The sequence below is a fragment of the Eubalaena glacialis genome, chromosome 7 (assembly GCF_028564815.1).
Source record: "Eubalaena glacialis isolate mEubGla1 chromosome 7, mEubGla1.1.hap2.+ XY, whole genome shotgun sequence".
Taxonomy (NCBI): Eukaryota; Metazoa; Chordata; class Mammalia; order Artiodactyla; family Balaenidae; genus Eubalaena; species Eubalaena glacialis.
The window spans coordinates 74,088,038-74,103,977 of record NC_083722.1 but is presented as its reverse complement, the minus strand read 5'-3'; the positions used below and the strand labels follow the sequence as shown (position 1 = coordinate 74,103,977).

At 53.3% G+C, this 15,940-nt stretch overlaps 1 protein-coding gene and 1 non-coding gene across 9 annotated transcripts in view; one reads left to right on the top strand and one right to left on the bottom strand.

Moving 5' to 3' along the window:
- DAG1 (dystroglycan 1) overlaps window positions 1–5,435 on the bottom strand; it is a 61,963-nt gene extending 56,528 nt beyond the window's left edge. For 3 of the 8 annotated variants that reach the window (XM_061196813.1, XM_061196817.1, XM_061196811.1), the window contains exon 1: window positions 4,946–5,115. The gene's annotated coding sequence lies outside the window, so the exon portion shown is untranslated. The other 5 variants (XM_061196814.1, XM_061196812.1, XM_061196816.1 and 2 more) reach the window with 3 other exon arrangements.
- A 5,892-nt stretch (window positions 5,436–11,327) lies between these two features.
- On the top strand, window positions 11,328–11,400 carry TRNAG-CCC (transfer RNA glycine (anticodon CCC)). Its single transcript has one exon. It is a non-coding gene; the product is annotated as a tRNA-Gly (tRNA).
- The last annotated feature ends 4,540 nt before the right edge of the window (window positions 11,401–15,940 follow it).

The window sequence follows — 15,940 nt, the reverse complement described above, 5'->3', positions numbered from 1 at the left end:
ATAAATAAAATTTAAAAAAAAAAAAAAAAAAAAAAAAAAAAGAATCCGCCTGCTAATGCAGGGGACACGGGTTCAAGCCCTCGTCCAGGAAGATCCCACATGCCGCAGAGCAACTAAGCCCGTGTGCCACAACTACTGAGCCTATGCTCTAGAGCCCACGAGCCACAACTACTGAGCCCACGAGCCACAACTACTGAGCCCACGTGCTACAACTACTGAAGCCTGCGCGTCTAGTCCGCAACAAGAGAAGCCACCGCAATGAGAAGCGTGCGCACCACAACGAAGAGTAGCCCCCGCTCGCCACAACTAGAGAAAGCCCGTGCGCAGCAACAAAGACCCAATGCAGCCAAAAATAAAATAAATAAAATAAATTTATCAAAAAAAAAAAAAAAAACACTTAAAAAAAGAAAAAGAAGCAACAGCACAATAACACTGGCAAAGGCACAGAAACACTCTTTAACATGGAGGAGGGAGAACACTTACTCCAGAAAAGGAGGGAGAAATCCTTGACCAATATACAGGACACATTGAAGACCATACTACCTGTATTCTCACTTTAAGTTCCCTTAAGGTTCAATACTCTACACCCCATCTGAGTTCCCTTCAATGTTCACACCACCATTTCTTGCTCCTCTGATACTCTGGAAGCCTCCAGCCTCCAAGCGGTCATACTCTGCAGTGGCTCAAATCTAAACAATGTACCCCGGAACCTGGAATATTGAATCAAACTTCTCATTGCTGACTTCCTATACTGGCTAGGAAAAAAACTCATGAGACTTCACTCTTAATTCTTGCCCATCCACAAAATGTATCTGTCAACACTTGCAATTCCACTAGGCTAGTTATGTGCCTCTTATCAAGAAGGCTATGACCAAAAAAAAAACCAAAAAACCCAATTTAAAAAAGCAAGCACAGGTAAAGGGGCTCTAACTTCACACCATCACGGGCCACCTTTAGTTTGCCTTGCACAGGTCAAATCTGTGAGCCAGTGGCAATTCTTTAACTGAATCCAGTCTAAAGCTACATTACGGGGGACTTCCCTGGTGGCCCAGTGGTTAAGAATCTGCCTACCAATGCAAGGGACGCAGGTTCGATCCCAGGTCGGGCAACTAAGCCCGCACTCTAGAGCCCGTGTGCCACAACTAGAGAGAAGCCCGAGCACCGCAACGAAGAGCCCGTGCACCGCAACGAAAAGATCCCACATGCTGCAACAAAGATCCCCCGTGCCGCAACTAAGACCCAACGCAGCCAAATAAATAAATAAATATTAAAAAATAAAGCTACATTACACCCACCATGATTCTGAGTATCCAAAACTATAGACATTTTAATTCAAACTATTCCTCTACCTACCAAGTGGGTCAACGAATCATGCTTTCTCTTTCATAAGTTCACTTCTTCCTTGCCATCTTACCTGCCTGCCACAAAGACTCAAGCCTTCCCCCATTCCTGCAGTCTAGGGGGCCCCTCTTTTTTTTTTTTTTTTTTGGCCGCACCACTCAACTTGTGGGATCTTAGTTCCCCGACCAGGGATTAAACCCAGCCCTCGGCAATGAAAGCGCAGAGTCCTAACCACTGGACAACTGGGGAATTCTCTAGGGGCCCCTCTTTATTTGGAGTTTCTCAAGTCCTCACCAGTGCTTGGCTGATGCAGCCTTACATCCTCATCTTTTCACTGTCAACCTCCTGCCTCTTCCACTCAGTGGCAGACCCCTGCTGGTACCAGAACCATTCAGGTCCCTAACATCTGCTGAACTGGCTCATCCTGAACCTTCTTTATCTCTCTCCACTCCCCTGCTGACCACTGTTCTTGTTCAGATCCAGTGTCTCCCCCACTGGACCACAGCAGTAACCAACCTGCCTCTGGTCCAGCCCAGCCTCAACGTTCACAGTGAGGGCTCACTTCTTAAAACCCAGAGCTGATCCAATCACAGCTGTGCTCCGAGATCTTCAAGGTTTCCTGTTCTTACATAACACCAAACTCCTCCACGTGGCATTCTGACTGCAACCCAACCTTCCAGAACATACAAAAAAAGTGCCCAGTCTTCTCCCTCCCACCCCTTTCCTCTGCTCATTTCTTCTTCCACAGAATTGTGACCTTCTTGCCACCACTCCTTCACCAATCAAACCACTAACCGTTCTTGAAGGTCTAGCCCAATGCAGTTCTTCCCTAAAGTCTGCCCTCTCCAGCCTAGGACCCAAGTTCCTTGGCTTACTTCAGCATGGTACCCAGAGCAACCAGCACAGGCCTCAAGAAGGCTCTGACAAACCCTAGGTTTCTGAAAAATGGTCCCGCACAACATGTTCCTGGAGTTCCACGTGGGATCACTGATCACCTTCCCATATCGTCCTGGCATTCTGCCCACCACCAGACACCTGGGCTTGGTCTTTACCAGAGAAGGACCCAACCGAGGTCACCATTACTAGTCTGATGTAACAGAAACACAGATGGGTACAGCCAAATGTTCAGCCTGGGTTCAAATCCTAATTCTACCACATGACAGTTGTGTGACCTTGGGAACATTCTTTCATCTATGACTCGGTTTGCTAAGCCACTATAAAGGATTCTCATAAGCATTAGCAACGGTGCATGTAGAGCAGAAACACAGAAGGCCCTCGACCGTGGCTGATGTAGATCCATCGTGTCACTGGCCCAGAGCACAGGGAAGGGTGGAACAACTGTGAGGTAAAGGACTGAACATGCTCCCATCTGCCTCAACAGGGATGAACACACATCTACTCTCAGGGGTTAATATACCAGCCCTGCCCAAGAAGAAATGCAATGTAGTTCAAGTGAGAAATAAGGTTGTTTAAGGTTTTTAACAAACAAATGCCATGCTTCTCCTTTTCTAAATAATCCCAGTCTAAGTTGCCCCAGGGTCCCTCCAAATCCCACCATATTCAATGTTTAAGAGGCACTAGCAAACTTGCAGAAGACCTGGTTAAAGCCTTGGTCATGCTAAATATTCTGGCCCACACATTCCTGAATGCAGTCTCCTCCCCCATCACAGCTTGGTATTCCCACACAGCTTGTGGCCACCAACAAGATCTTTCTAAACATGGGTCTGGACCATGCCACTCAACTGAGGAAAAGCCTTCCCAGACTCCTGCACCTTGGGTATGAAGTTTGAACTACTAAGCACAACAAGAAAGGCCGGGGGCTCCCACCTGTCATGCTGGAGGACTCACATGTGCTACTTTAGGCACTCATATACATGTGGTTCCCTGTGTCCGGACCTTGCTGTCCCCCAGCTAATTTCTGCTGGCCCTGCAAGCCTCAGCTCAGGAATTCCCTTTCTCCTCAGGCTCCCAAGCACCATCTGAGCACACTTAGTGGGCAGACACTATCAATCATAGGTTCCCCATCCCCCACTGTCCACGAAACTGAGTTCCTTAAGGGCAGAACCAGTCTCTTTTACATGGGTCCCCTGGACATACCACAGAATTTGGTAAGCAGTGAAGCCAAATATTTGTTAAATAAATGAATGTATTTTGCCAAATCAATTTTTCAGAGCAGTAAAGACTGGCTCTCTGCCTCTTTCAACAGAGGCACGTAACAACACAAGCTTTCATGTTCCAACCAGATGTTTGTTGCCTATATAGTAATGCTTATTCCTACTTTCTTACAGTATCCCACAGGCCTTAAACAGGCTCATATCATGCATCCAACTCCCTCCTCAAATCTCACTCCTCCAAGAAATGGCTCCTCAGCCTCCTTTAAGCATGTAGGCCAGGAGCTCTTATTACTTGGCTCCAAGGCAAACAAAGTTCAATTCAACTTCTCCATATTCAAACTATGCCTCCAATGTTCAATTCTTTTTCTAAAAAAGGACATCCCAAAATTATGTCTCTGAACGCTTGAGCATAGAACCTGATAAAGTTACAACATCCCACCTACACCAAACTCCAAAACACCTGGTAGCACATCCAACTCTTTATCTGGACTTATGTCCTATAAACACCACCCTCCCTGCAGAGTTTGTCTTCCATGCCAGGAATCACGTCTACTCGCTTATTTAGGGAAACAGCAGGCCGGGCTCTTAAGACAGAACTCTAGGCTATAACCGTGCTGTCCCAGGCTGTAGCTCTCACCAAGGCAAAACTTCATGATCACCATTAAAACTAATTCTGAAGTAAGTTTACAAATCTAAGAGCTTCTCAAGTCATAGAGATTAAAATATGCATTTTAAATTAGTAGTTGAGTTCGTATGAAATTAACTTGGAATTTACGGCAGAAGGATTCTAAACCGAGAGAGCATTTTCTCTGGAGACATTTTCCAGATATACCCGCGGGTGAATATGGTTTTCCAAACACCAAAGAAGCCAAGTGTGTATGTGTGTGAAGAGGTGACCCCAAGGCTCTGAGCGGCTCAGGATCCAGCGGCTGCGGCGCCTCCTGAGGGGCTCAATGCCCCATCCTCGGGCTCCGGCCAAACTGGGCCGCGCGACCCTCTGAGAAAGCCCGGGAGACAGTCCGCAGGCCGCACACGCCCGCGGCCGCCGCGCGTCCCCTGGAGCGCGGCCCGGGTTGAGGCCTGGCCCACCGCCGCGGCGCGCAGCCCGGGCCCGGACGCCCCCAGCCTTCGCCTGAGGGGCCGAGAGCAAGGGGCGGTTCTACCCGGGCCGCGTCGCCGCCTCACCCGCAAGGACGTCCGCGACCGTGTCCCCGCCCCGGGCCAAACTGCGAGAGCAGCAGCAGGTGTTCCTCGGAAGGCTGGGCCAGCGACGGAAATGGGGGCCTGGGCTGCCAGGCTCGGCGGCAGTGGACGGGCGGCGCACTCACCGAGCGCCGACGGGCGGGCCGCGGCAGGTGCTCGCTCTTCCCGCCCGCGAGACACCGCCGCCGCTCCCCGGGGACTCGGCGCGAAGCTCCCGCCGCCGCCGCCGCCGCCGCCGAGCCCGAGGAGCTCTATCGCCGCACCGCAGCCTCGGCGCGAGCACGTACCGGGCAGTGAGAGGGCGCGGAGCGCGAGGGCGGGGCGCGCGACCGAAGCCTAGCAACCCCCTGACACGCGAGAGCCACAGCCAATCCCGCTGCCAGCTCCGCGCGGCGCCGACCGGCAGTCCCCGCGACCCCCGCTTCTGCCTGCGTCGGCCGCCCCGCAGCGCGCCGCACCCGCGCACAGGCCCCGCCCCCCCGCGCCGCTCTGCTTATTGGCCCGCCACGCCCCCGTCTGAAAAGACACGCCCCGTCCTGGAAATCCCGCCCGCGGCGGGCCAGGTCCGTACCCGCGACACGCCCCGGCCCGTCCGGGTTACCCGGAGAGCTCAGGACTGGGAGTGGGGGAGGGGTGCCCCGCCCAACCTCAGGCATGTGGGCCCCTGAGAGGCATCCAACCTACCCGGGTGGTCAGGCCCGATAACTGGCCCGGCCACAACTGGCCACCCATAGACTGCCTTCCGCCCTCCTGATTTCTGTCGAACGCAAATCAGGTAATTTTAAGACAAGAAAACAATCAGGAAGCGTCCTCCAAATTGCGAAGGATGATGGCCCCGTTGCCCGACTCTTATACTGATGAGGAACTGAGGCGAGGGCCGAGGGCCGGAAGGGCAGGAAGACTGCCCCTCTCCGGGGGCCTAGCCCCCAGCAGGCGGGGGTGTCCGGGAAGCGCCTCAGGCCTGACCCTCGTCCCCTCCTCCTGCCCTGAACACCCAGAATCCGGTGCCTCCTCAGCCGCCAGAAATAGCTCTGACCTGCTGGCGCTGGTCACTCACTCGAGGCCCGCATTCTTTCAGGGAGTTGGGGGAGTAAAGGGCAGGGAGTTACTGCTGAGGTCTGTCTCCCTTCAAGGGGAGGGTCCTAAAAATGCTCTCACTCCCCAGGGCTTACCTAGGCCCATTATCTCAAAGACCCCCGACAGTTACTGGACGGGTATGGGGATGGGACCCGTGGTGGGCTCTGTTCCCCAAACCCTGTGCAGGATGTGTCCATTCCCTCCTGGGCCTGTGGCCAGGCTGGAATTCCAGGCCCGCACTCTTGTCAACGAGTACATTCTGAACACAGAACGGGCTGCTGCCTGCCAGGGGTTCCTCCCGGAATCCGGACAGCCCTGGGTCTCCCCTGCTTTCTCCCCCTCCTTAGGAAGGACTAGAAGAAGCAAATTTCGGAGAGAGCAAAAAGGAATGCCTCATCTTTCAAACACACATACTTGCTTGTGATGCGTTATACTTAAATGCTTAGGCTCCAAACTTCATTCACACAGACCAGAAAAAGAAGTAAAAACCAGGAAAAAAGCCCCAAATTATCTCTTGGATGTTAAAACTAAAAAATTTATGGTCTTTCAAATCCAGTTCTAAAATTCTCCTCCTTCAAATAGGCTAAAAATGCAGCACAGGGAGATCAGCTCGCTGCTCTGTGACCACCTAGAGGGGTGGGATAGGGAGGGTGGGAGGGAGACGCAAGAGGGAGGAGATATGGGGATATATGTATATGTATAGCTGATTCACTTTGTTATAAAGCAGAAACTAACACACTATTGTAAAACAGTTATACTCCAATAAAGAAGTCAAAAAAAAAAAAGGCTAAAAATGTAGAAAATTATTTGGGTTTCTAAACAAAATACATTCTTTCCATTCACTCCTTCAGCTTGCAGAGTTTCCCTGCCACCCACAAACGCACACCAGACACTGCTTTGCAGCCCTAGGTTCTGCTGGGTATTTTAGTGTCTGACTGTATAATTATATATATATATATATATATATATATATATATATATATATATATATATATATATATATATGTTTTCCCAAAACAAAAGACAGCAGTGAGTACAGGCCTCATCCCTCCTACCGTCTACACAGAAACTGCTAGCTGCTCTTTAGTCCTCAATGACCATCCATGGATGCTAGAGTAACTCCCCTTCTTCATTTTTGGCACTGGTCTTGCTAGATGAGGCACCAGGCCTCACTCTGGCCTCCAGAGTCCCAGCACCCCATGCCCAAGCTCCCCCAGAGCTCTGGCCATGGGAAGGTCTCTACCTCAACCAGCTGGTGCCAAAAGGTGGGATAGGCCCTTCCTAGTCCTAGGAGGAGGGGAGCAACAACCAGAGTTTGCCTGAAGCCCTTACAGCCAAATCCTTCCAGTCCCTGCCTCTCCAGGTTTGGAACTCACTTGGAGATGCTGTTGTCCCAGGCTGGCCCCAATGTTCTCCCCCTTCCCCAGCCCTCCAGCCTTGGCAGCTCTCCCCACAAGGCCAGAACAGATGTGAGCTCTGGGTCTCATTGCTGGCTTCTTCTTTTTTGTCTGGAGTTGGGGTTCCCCCAACCCCCTGTTCCTTCAGGCCCTAGAAGGCAAGAGGCCTGGATGGCCAGCCTCTTGGGGCCTAACCAGCCACCAGTGGAGCCCAACCAGCCCCCATGGAGCCCATAGAGAGAGGTGGACAGTCTTCATGGCCCCTAGGTTGGGTGGGGGCTGTAAAGTCAAGGCCCTGTTACTCCCTATAGTCCTGAGAATTGAAACCTTTCCTCTCCCGGGGCTCCCACAGCTCACCCTAGGGCTCAGCACAAGGTCCCCAGTGACTCACCCTTGGGAGCTATTCTGGAACCCCAGCAGTGCCTAGGCCATCCTAGATCAGGCTTGGTGTTCACTGCCAGTTGGAGAGCACAGCCAAGAGTGAGGCCCAGGGCACACCCAAGAACAGCTGCCCAAAGGGCCCACGTGGTGTGGGCTCAGGGAGAACTGATCAAGAGACCAAGAATGAGACTATTTAGGCATGACAGTCAGCCCTCAACTCTCCTGGCCATATAGCCTCCAGTGCTTCCTCCACCCTCCAATTAGACCCCCAGCCAGAGGCTTCAGGAAGATTATCAGATTGAGGTTTGTCTTCCCCACTAGAGTATGAGCCCTTGAGGCCAGATATGTGTACCTGCTTGATCCCACATTGCAACGATCACCTAACAGCATGCACATAATAGAGGCTCAATTTCTGTTTGGAAAAGAAGGAATCAGGGGATGCTGCCTGCCTCCCTTCTCGGTTGGCAGTTATCCCCAAGGGTCTAAGCCTTGTACAAGGCCCAAAGCAAATGTCCCAGTGCTTACTTGGTGCTGATATGGTTTAAGCTAGGGCCTTGGTTCTAGCTCAGGTGAAATCCAGCAGACACCTACTTGGACCAAACTTTCTTCTGGTCCTAGGCTTCCAGGCCTTTTTCATTCTGGCATATTCCCAAGGAACCGAGGGCCAAGGGCCAGTGCCCAGCCTCAGACTTCGATGGGGAGGGAGGCTCCTGCTACTGATCCTCCCCAAGGCCCAATGGAGAGGGGCAGGGGTCAGTGCTGGCTGAGGGTGGAGGCTCCTGGTCCAAATGCCAGGCCTGCAGGTCTGCCTGAGGCAGTGGGCTGGCAAGCAAGGCCAGCCAAATCAGGGCAAGGGAAGGGTCCCTTTTGTCTGGATTTAACAGAAGGCAGATTGTCCAGCAGCTCTGGCAGAAAGAAAGGGCTGATAAGTTCATCTGGGAGAAACTGCTAGTAGGCGTGTTTGCGGGTCAACACCAGTCTTCCCAGAAATCTTCTCCTTCCCTTGCAGGGACCTCAACTGCAGCACTTCCACCAGACCCCTTCATACATGTCTGGCATAGGGCCTTCCTTTCTAGTCAACCAGGCAGCTGCTTCTGCACCTGGCCCTCCAGGAACATACAGTCCTGTGGGGACAGGAACTCCACAGCAAGGGTGAGGGTTGGTCGAATGAATAAAAGTCGCCTCTCCCCTTGGTGGACACATGTCCACTGCCCTCTCCCTCAGTCACATTCCACTCCCTTTTGGCTCTGGGATAAGACAGTCCCCCAAGGCCAACTTTGGGTGATTATTCTCAAATCACTGGGCCTGTGGCCTTGAGCACTGGACTAAACACCAGATTAGGTCTGGTCTGGCTGAGGAGCCAGTGGAGGCAAACAAAGCTGAGGCGCCTCTTTGTTAATTCTTTTTAGTCACTGACCAGCTAGCCCCTAAACACAGAGTCTTGGCGGAAGCCACCCACAGTTTTTCGTTTTTTTTGTTTTTTTTGGTTTTTTTGTTTTTTATTTATTTATTTATTTGGCGGCACCATGCAGCTTATGGGATTTCTAGCTCCCTGACCAGGATTAAACCCAGGCCCTCAGACTGACACTCTTCTTGTTCAGCCAGATTAAGAGTCCCTTCTCCACGCTCAGTCATATGTCCATGTCTGGCCCAGAGCTTGGCCAGGGCTCCTCCATGGCAGAAAGACCTCTTCCTCTCAGAGCTGGCCTGAGATCTGAGAGTGTGCCTCTCATCAGCCTCGGCTCCTCTCAGTGGCCCCTTAGTCAAGAGACATTAACAGGTTACCTGACAACCACTGGTTCTGACTCTGCTCTCATGGCTGATGGGTATGCTGTTAGAACACTGGAAAGTGTTGAACCTGAGTGGACAGACACCCTTTGCTCTAGGCTGAGTGTTGACAGATACAGGCAGTGTCCCTGGGAGCCTCACCTGTGGTCTGGGAAATCCCCAGCATCTGGGGGAGGAGTAAGAGGGATCCATCCAGGCATCTTGAGGGGAGCTAATAAAGGATAAAGAGTGAATGTTAGCAGATCAGCCAAACCTCCAGGTGTGTCCATATGAGGAATAAGCCCCTGCTGCGAACCAGAGCTAAGTTCACTGTGTGACTTGAAATAAGCTACTTGCCTTCTCTGAGCCTGTCCCTCATCATCAAGTGACCTCATATGTGGGCTTCAGATTTGCCTGCTCACTGAGAGTGACAGAATATCACTTTATATGACTGAATCAGGACCATTGTGAAACATCTGTCAGTGTATTATTAATCCAGAGGTATTTACTGAGTCTACTGTATGCTGGAAACACAGCAAGGGATAAAAGGAACAAGCTGCTCTTGTGGAGCTCAAATTCTAGTGTAACAAGCTATACAGTAAATAAATAAGTAAATAAAAATGTAATAATCAGGGGATGAGAGGGCCGGGAGGGGCCAGGATCTGCTATGTGGTATCAGGGAAGTCCTCTCTTTGAAGGCAGAGCCCGCAGGAGGTAAAGGAGGAAGTCCTGGGGTTTTCTAGGGAACAGAAAACAGTGAAGTCAGAGGAGAAAGTGGCCAGACGGGTCTGAGGAAACCGGGAGGTCACCATGGCCTGAGCAGTGAATGGAACACTGAACAAGGGAGAAAGAGTGACTGGTGGGAGGGCGGGCACTGGAGCTGGATTTAACCAGGCTTGGGTTTGCCAGAAGTATAGGATCCCAGAAGCAAGGGGCAGGGAAGCTGAAGGGGGGGAGGGGGAGGGGGAGGAGGAGGGGGAGGGGAGGAGGAGGGGAGGGGGAGGAGAGGGGAGGGGAGGGGAGGGGAGGGGGAGGGGAGGGGAGGGGAGGGGAGGGGAGGGTGGAGGGGAGGGGAGGGGGAGGGGAGGGGGAGGGGAGGAGGAGGGGGAGGGGAGGAGGAGGGGAGGGGGAGGAGAGGGGAGGAGGAGGGGAGGAGGAGGGGGAGGGGGAGGAGGAGGAGGAGGAGGAGGAGAGTGGGACTGTGCCCTCAGGCCTCCTGGAAGGAATGCAGTGGGGTGAGGAATGAGGGGGCAGCAGCTTGGCCCCAGCCCTGGAGCTCCTCCTTCCCCTTGGAGGCAGGGAAAGGGGTGGGAGAGCAGGCAGGGGAAGGGGCACAGATGGGGATCCTCAGGGGGAGGGACAGCAGGCACCATGGAAGTCAAGTCAGAACAAGCATTTAGAGAGAAAATTTCTCACTTTCCCTGCCTCCATCTTCCACGGGAATACAGAGAGGCCAGAGAGGCAGCACCCCTCCTTTCAGCCCCAGAGGAGGAAGGACCAGGGGGGAGGGAACATGCCTGTGGGGAGAGGAATGGCTTGGACAGCTCCTGGTATGCACTGCAGGTAAGGGCTTTAGGACAGACCATGCAGAGCCCACCAGAGAAGGTCTAGCACCAACCCTCTGAGGAAAGGAAGCACTTGGTCTGGACCAAGGTGAAGGCGGAAGAGAGCAGAGGAGTGTGTGTGTTGAGGGGTGGGAATGTCCTGCCCCAAGACAGGTTCTGGGTGATACCCCCCCACCCAACTCCCCTGGGGCTGCTGCCTGACACAGGCTTGCAGGAGGCCCTCAGGACATGCGGGGTGTCACCTGGCAGGCACATGAGGCCTCAGCCAGCTGTCCCATCCATCTCCCTTCTGCTCACTGATCAGGGCCGGTAACCTTCAAAGCTCCCTCCCTGCAGCTGCCACTTAGCCGAATGGAGTGGACTGAGGTCCTGGCTGGGGTTACCCGGGAAGGGCAGGAGAGGGTCTATATTCATCAGTAGGGTTCAGTCAGCTGAACTTGACAAGGGACCCCAGGGACCAGGAAGGCCTGGAACGGGGGACTTCCCTGGTGGTCCAGTGGTTAAGACTCTGCACTCCCAATGCAGGGGGCCCAGGTTCAATCCCTGGTCAGGGAACTAGATCCCACATGACGCAACTAAAAAGATCCTGCACACCACAACTAAGACACGGCGCAGCCAAATAAATAAATAAATAAATATTAAAAAAAAAAAATAGAAGGCCTGGAACAGGACAGACTGGGGACTGGGCTCTTGAGGTAAGAGAGACCCCAGCTTGAAGCCAGGGCTCTGGACCTCTGGGTGTAGGCACGACTGGCTACAAGCATGGTCATGGCTCTTTGCAGAGGCACTAACATGTCCTAAGAGCCATACAAAGACCCATTCATGATCCCTGGAGAATTTTTACAGCAAAGATAAAAAGAAACATTTCATCTCTTCATTCCCATCCCATCTCTGTGCCCCCAAGCACATGTGGGGATGTGGCAGCTGGAACAATACAAAGGTGGGGACATCAGGGTGGAGGTGCTCCTGAAGGGGATAGTCCGGGCCTCAAAGCAGGGCTGAGCAGCTGCTCGTCTCATGCTGGGGCCCCCAAGAAGGAAGACTGGCCTCAGCTGACCCCATACTCTCCCTCTGCCTGAAACTTCCTTGTACTCGCCCTGCTGCCTGGGACCCTCAGCAATTGGGTCAATGGTGATGGTGCTGAGGCCCTGGTGTTGAGGTGGGTAGAGAAGCGGGAGCCCACAGGCCTCTTTACTGCACCTACAACCACTGGGACTAAGTAAGTCCCATCAATTCCCAGTTCTCAGGAGGCAGTTCCTGGGGGCGTACCAGGCCTAGTTGCTCTTATAGTGGGTACCTAGGGTTGAGGCCCCAAGGGCTAGCTGCACACAGGCAGGGGCCCCTGTGCCTGCCTCTGACTGACTGGGACCTTGGGCAAACCCCTTTCCCTCTATGACCCAATGGGCCAGAGCTTTCCAAAAGGCGTCAGGTTGTCCACTTTCCTTCCTAGAAGGGCCAGGACATAGGTGCAGATAAGGAGAGCTGAAGAGTCGGTGAGAGGGATAAAAACCAACAACCCCACTAGGATGGGGGGAGGGCTCTAGAGGGGTCCTGAGGAGGCAGTGCAGCCCAGGAGAATGGTCTTTGAGGGAAACCACTGGAACACAGAGAAAAGTACTTGGCTCCCTCCCTAGTCTCCCCACCCCCATCCTCACCCCAGTCTTTCCTTCCCAGAGGAATTTCAGTCGCCTCTGAAAGCACTGGAGCCTGGAATTTCCCTGGCGGTCCAGTGGTTAGGACCCTGCGCTCTCACTGCGGAGGGTGCGAGTTCGATCCCTGGTGGGGGAACTAAGATCGCACAAGCTGCGGGGCACAGCCAAAAAAAAAAAAAAAGAATGCACTGGAGCCAGGCTGGTCCATTGGCAGCAGATGCTGCCTCTCTCCCAATGCCCTCCCACCCCCCACTGGCTCTCAACCTCCGTTCCCACAGCCCAGCAGCCAGGGAGCTTCCTCACCTGCTGCTGCCTGGGTTCCCTCCTTCTTCCGGGCCAGCAGCTGTTCCCAGACAGCTGGATCAGAGTAGGACACTGCATCCCGCTGAACTGCCACGACTCCCCCCTTCCCTGGCCGATGGCCCTGCTGGCCCACCACAGCCCTGCCTTTCAGAGGTCTTTGACCTCAAATCCTGGAGACCCACCACAGCTGTGGACTGCCTAAACCCTCACGAGGAGCAACAGCTGCTGCTGCTCCCAGGCTCCTCCAGGGCCAAGTCCCCTTGCCTCCTGTCAGTCTGAGGGTGAGGTGCCAGCCCCTACCCTGCACATCCCCCTAGTCTTTTGGGGCCTTGTCTTCTGAGAACCTTCTCCCATAACACCACTGTGGCCTGCAGGGGGCCGTGGGGCCCTGTCCTCTGCTGACCCAGTCTTTGTGAGGCAGCAGCCAAAGTTAACTTCCAAACTGAAATCTACCTGTGATCCCGCCCTGCTCAGTGCTCTGCCCCCGACTTCCCACTGCTGCTGGGAGGGGGGCAGGTGGGCGAGGACCTCTCATTCATCCTGACCTGTCCAGCTTGGCCCCCACCCTCCACTTCTCTCAACACATACCGTCACATCTTTACTCCAGTTTCTCTTTGCACGTGACCCCAGCCACAGGGAACCTCTTTAAGTTCCTACAAACATGCCAGGCATCTGCCAGCTCCCCTCAAGCCTTTCAAGCCTTCCCAGGTGTGACACTTCTGCCCACAGCATTCTTTGGCCACTTGGTTGACCTCATTCCTGCTCATCCCCTGTCTCAGTTTCTGGCCTGGGCAGGGTGTCTCTGCTGTGGACCCTGGTTTACCCCACCATATTATTATGTCTCACTTAAAGTTTATCCCTAGGACAGACTAGAGGATCTATGTCTGGCTATTCCCTCCATCCTGGGAACCTCTAGCACCTGAGACAGGGCCTGGCACTTAGAAGGTACCCAGTAAAATTGGAATGAGTGAACAAATATTTGATTGAAAATGAGGCCTCTTGGAGCCTTAAGTCTGTGCTGGAGACCTGTAGACTTCTGGAGAGACTTCCCAGAGAGTCCAATTGGCATTTTGGAGGCCAAACCTTACAACCCAACATACCTTCAGAGACTTCCAGCCTCCTGCAGAATAAATTTGAGCCCCACCCTATACCACCCTGGGCAATAGGGGCCTGCCCCAGACTGGTCAAGACTCACCAGTCTCATCCCCTCCCCTCAACTCCCTGAAGAATGCCACCTGTGTGGGCCCCTCTTCTTCCGCCTACCCAAGTCCTGCCTATTCCACTCAAGAACAACACCCAAAAGCCTTCTCAGCATCTGACTCCCTATTGTTTCTAGGAGACCTCAAGCTCCTGGAGAATAAAGATTTCCCTTGATAATAACAGCTGCCATCACTGAACTCTGTCCTGCACCCTGGACACACAAAATTTCACTTTGCCTCCCAACAACCCTCTGCAACGGTTGTTATTATTGGCCCCATGTTACAGATGAGGAAACTGAGGCCCAAGGGTAAAGTCACCAGAGGTCACACAGCCAGTAAATAGCCAAGCTGCGAATCTTTATTCATCTTCCTAGCCTTCACTGTCCCTGGCCCAGAGTAAGGAACTCCACTGATGCTTGCTGAATGAGTGAACAGATGGATATAGCTGCATCAAAACTTCAGCTACTGGGACTTCCCTCGTGGCGCAGTGGTTAAGAATCAGCCTGCCAATGCAGGGGACACGGGTTCGAGCCCTGGTGCAGGAGGATCCCATATGCTGCAGAGCAACTAAGCCCGTGCACCACAACTACTGAGCCTGCACTCTAGGGCCCATGCGCCACAACTACTGAGCCCGCGTGCTGCAACTACTGAAGCCTGCGTGCCTAGAGCCTGTGCTCTGCAATAAGAGAAGCCACTGCGATGAGAAACCTGCGTGCAGCAACGAAGACCCAACGCAGCCAGAAAAAAACCCAAAAAACTTCAACTACCAGGACCTATCCACCTCTGGAGCCCAGGACACAGAGGCCTTGAATTCATGAGAGGGGCTTCCAGACTTGGGAGAAACAGGGCAGGTCTCTCTCTCCTTCTCCCTTTGTTCACATGGGCTCAACCTTGGTGGGGGTCTTGACACTGTTGAGTTGTATGAGTAGTCAGGGACCAGTGAGGGAGGGAAGAAGCTTCAGGGCAACCTCAGTGAGGAAAAGGCAGAGGGCTCCAGGTCAGCCAGCCCCATTCAAAGAGCAAAAAGACCTGGGGTGGGGGGTGGGGGGCGGGGGGGGCGGGGGGGGCAGTGGTTGAACACAGGTGTTCTCAGGGTGCCTGATTATAGGGTCTTCTAGAAGTTCTGGCATTTAATCTAAGCCCACTTCAGTCCTTAATTGTAAAAGGGTAAGGAAGTGGGTAGAGGACAGGGAAGTATGCAAATCAAATCGCAAAGCCCTTGGACTTCCTTGGCGGTCCAGTGGTTAAGACTCTGTGCTTCCACTGCAGGGAGAGCAGGTTCCATCCCTGGTTGGGGAACTAAGATCCCACATGCCACGCAGTGTGGCCAAAAAAATAAATAAATAAAATAACAAAGCCCTTTACTGAGTACCTACTCTGTTCCCAGACATGCAAGAAGGCCAAAGGCAGAGAACTAGAAGTCATGGCCAGGGCAACAGAGAAGCACGCGTTCCAGCTCCTCAGGGAAAGCTGCACACAGGAAACCAGGAGGTATATGGAGGGGGGTCAGGCAGCCTGGCCTGGTCTGAGGAAGTATATGGAGTAGGGGTCACAGAAGCTGGGTCTTATGGGAGGGGCGCAGCTTAGTTTCCTGCTGGCTTGGGGAGTTCCCAGGAAGGGTTCAGCGGTAGCAGAGCCTGTCCAGGCCTGGACAGATGGACAAGAACAGGGAAGAGGTGACTGCCTGAGCAGGCCCTGACCAGGCATCCTAGACTTTGCTGGAACTTGCCTGACTCTGAGCAGAATGGTCTGGAGTTGGGGCCAAGCACGGGGAGCTCAGGGAAGGAGGTAGGGGAACTGACAAGATAAGCCAGCTGGGCAGCCTCCTGCTGGTCCTGCATTGCCCAACACTAGAGTCAACTCGTTCCAGATTCCTTTCATAATGGGATAAAATGTACCAACAGTGAGGCCCGGAGTGGGGCCTAGTGGGGCCTGGTGAGT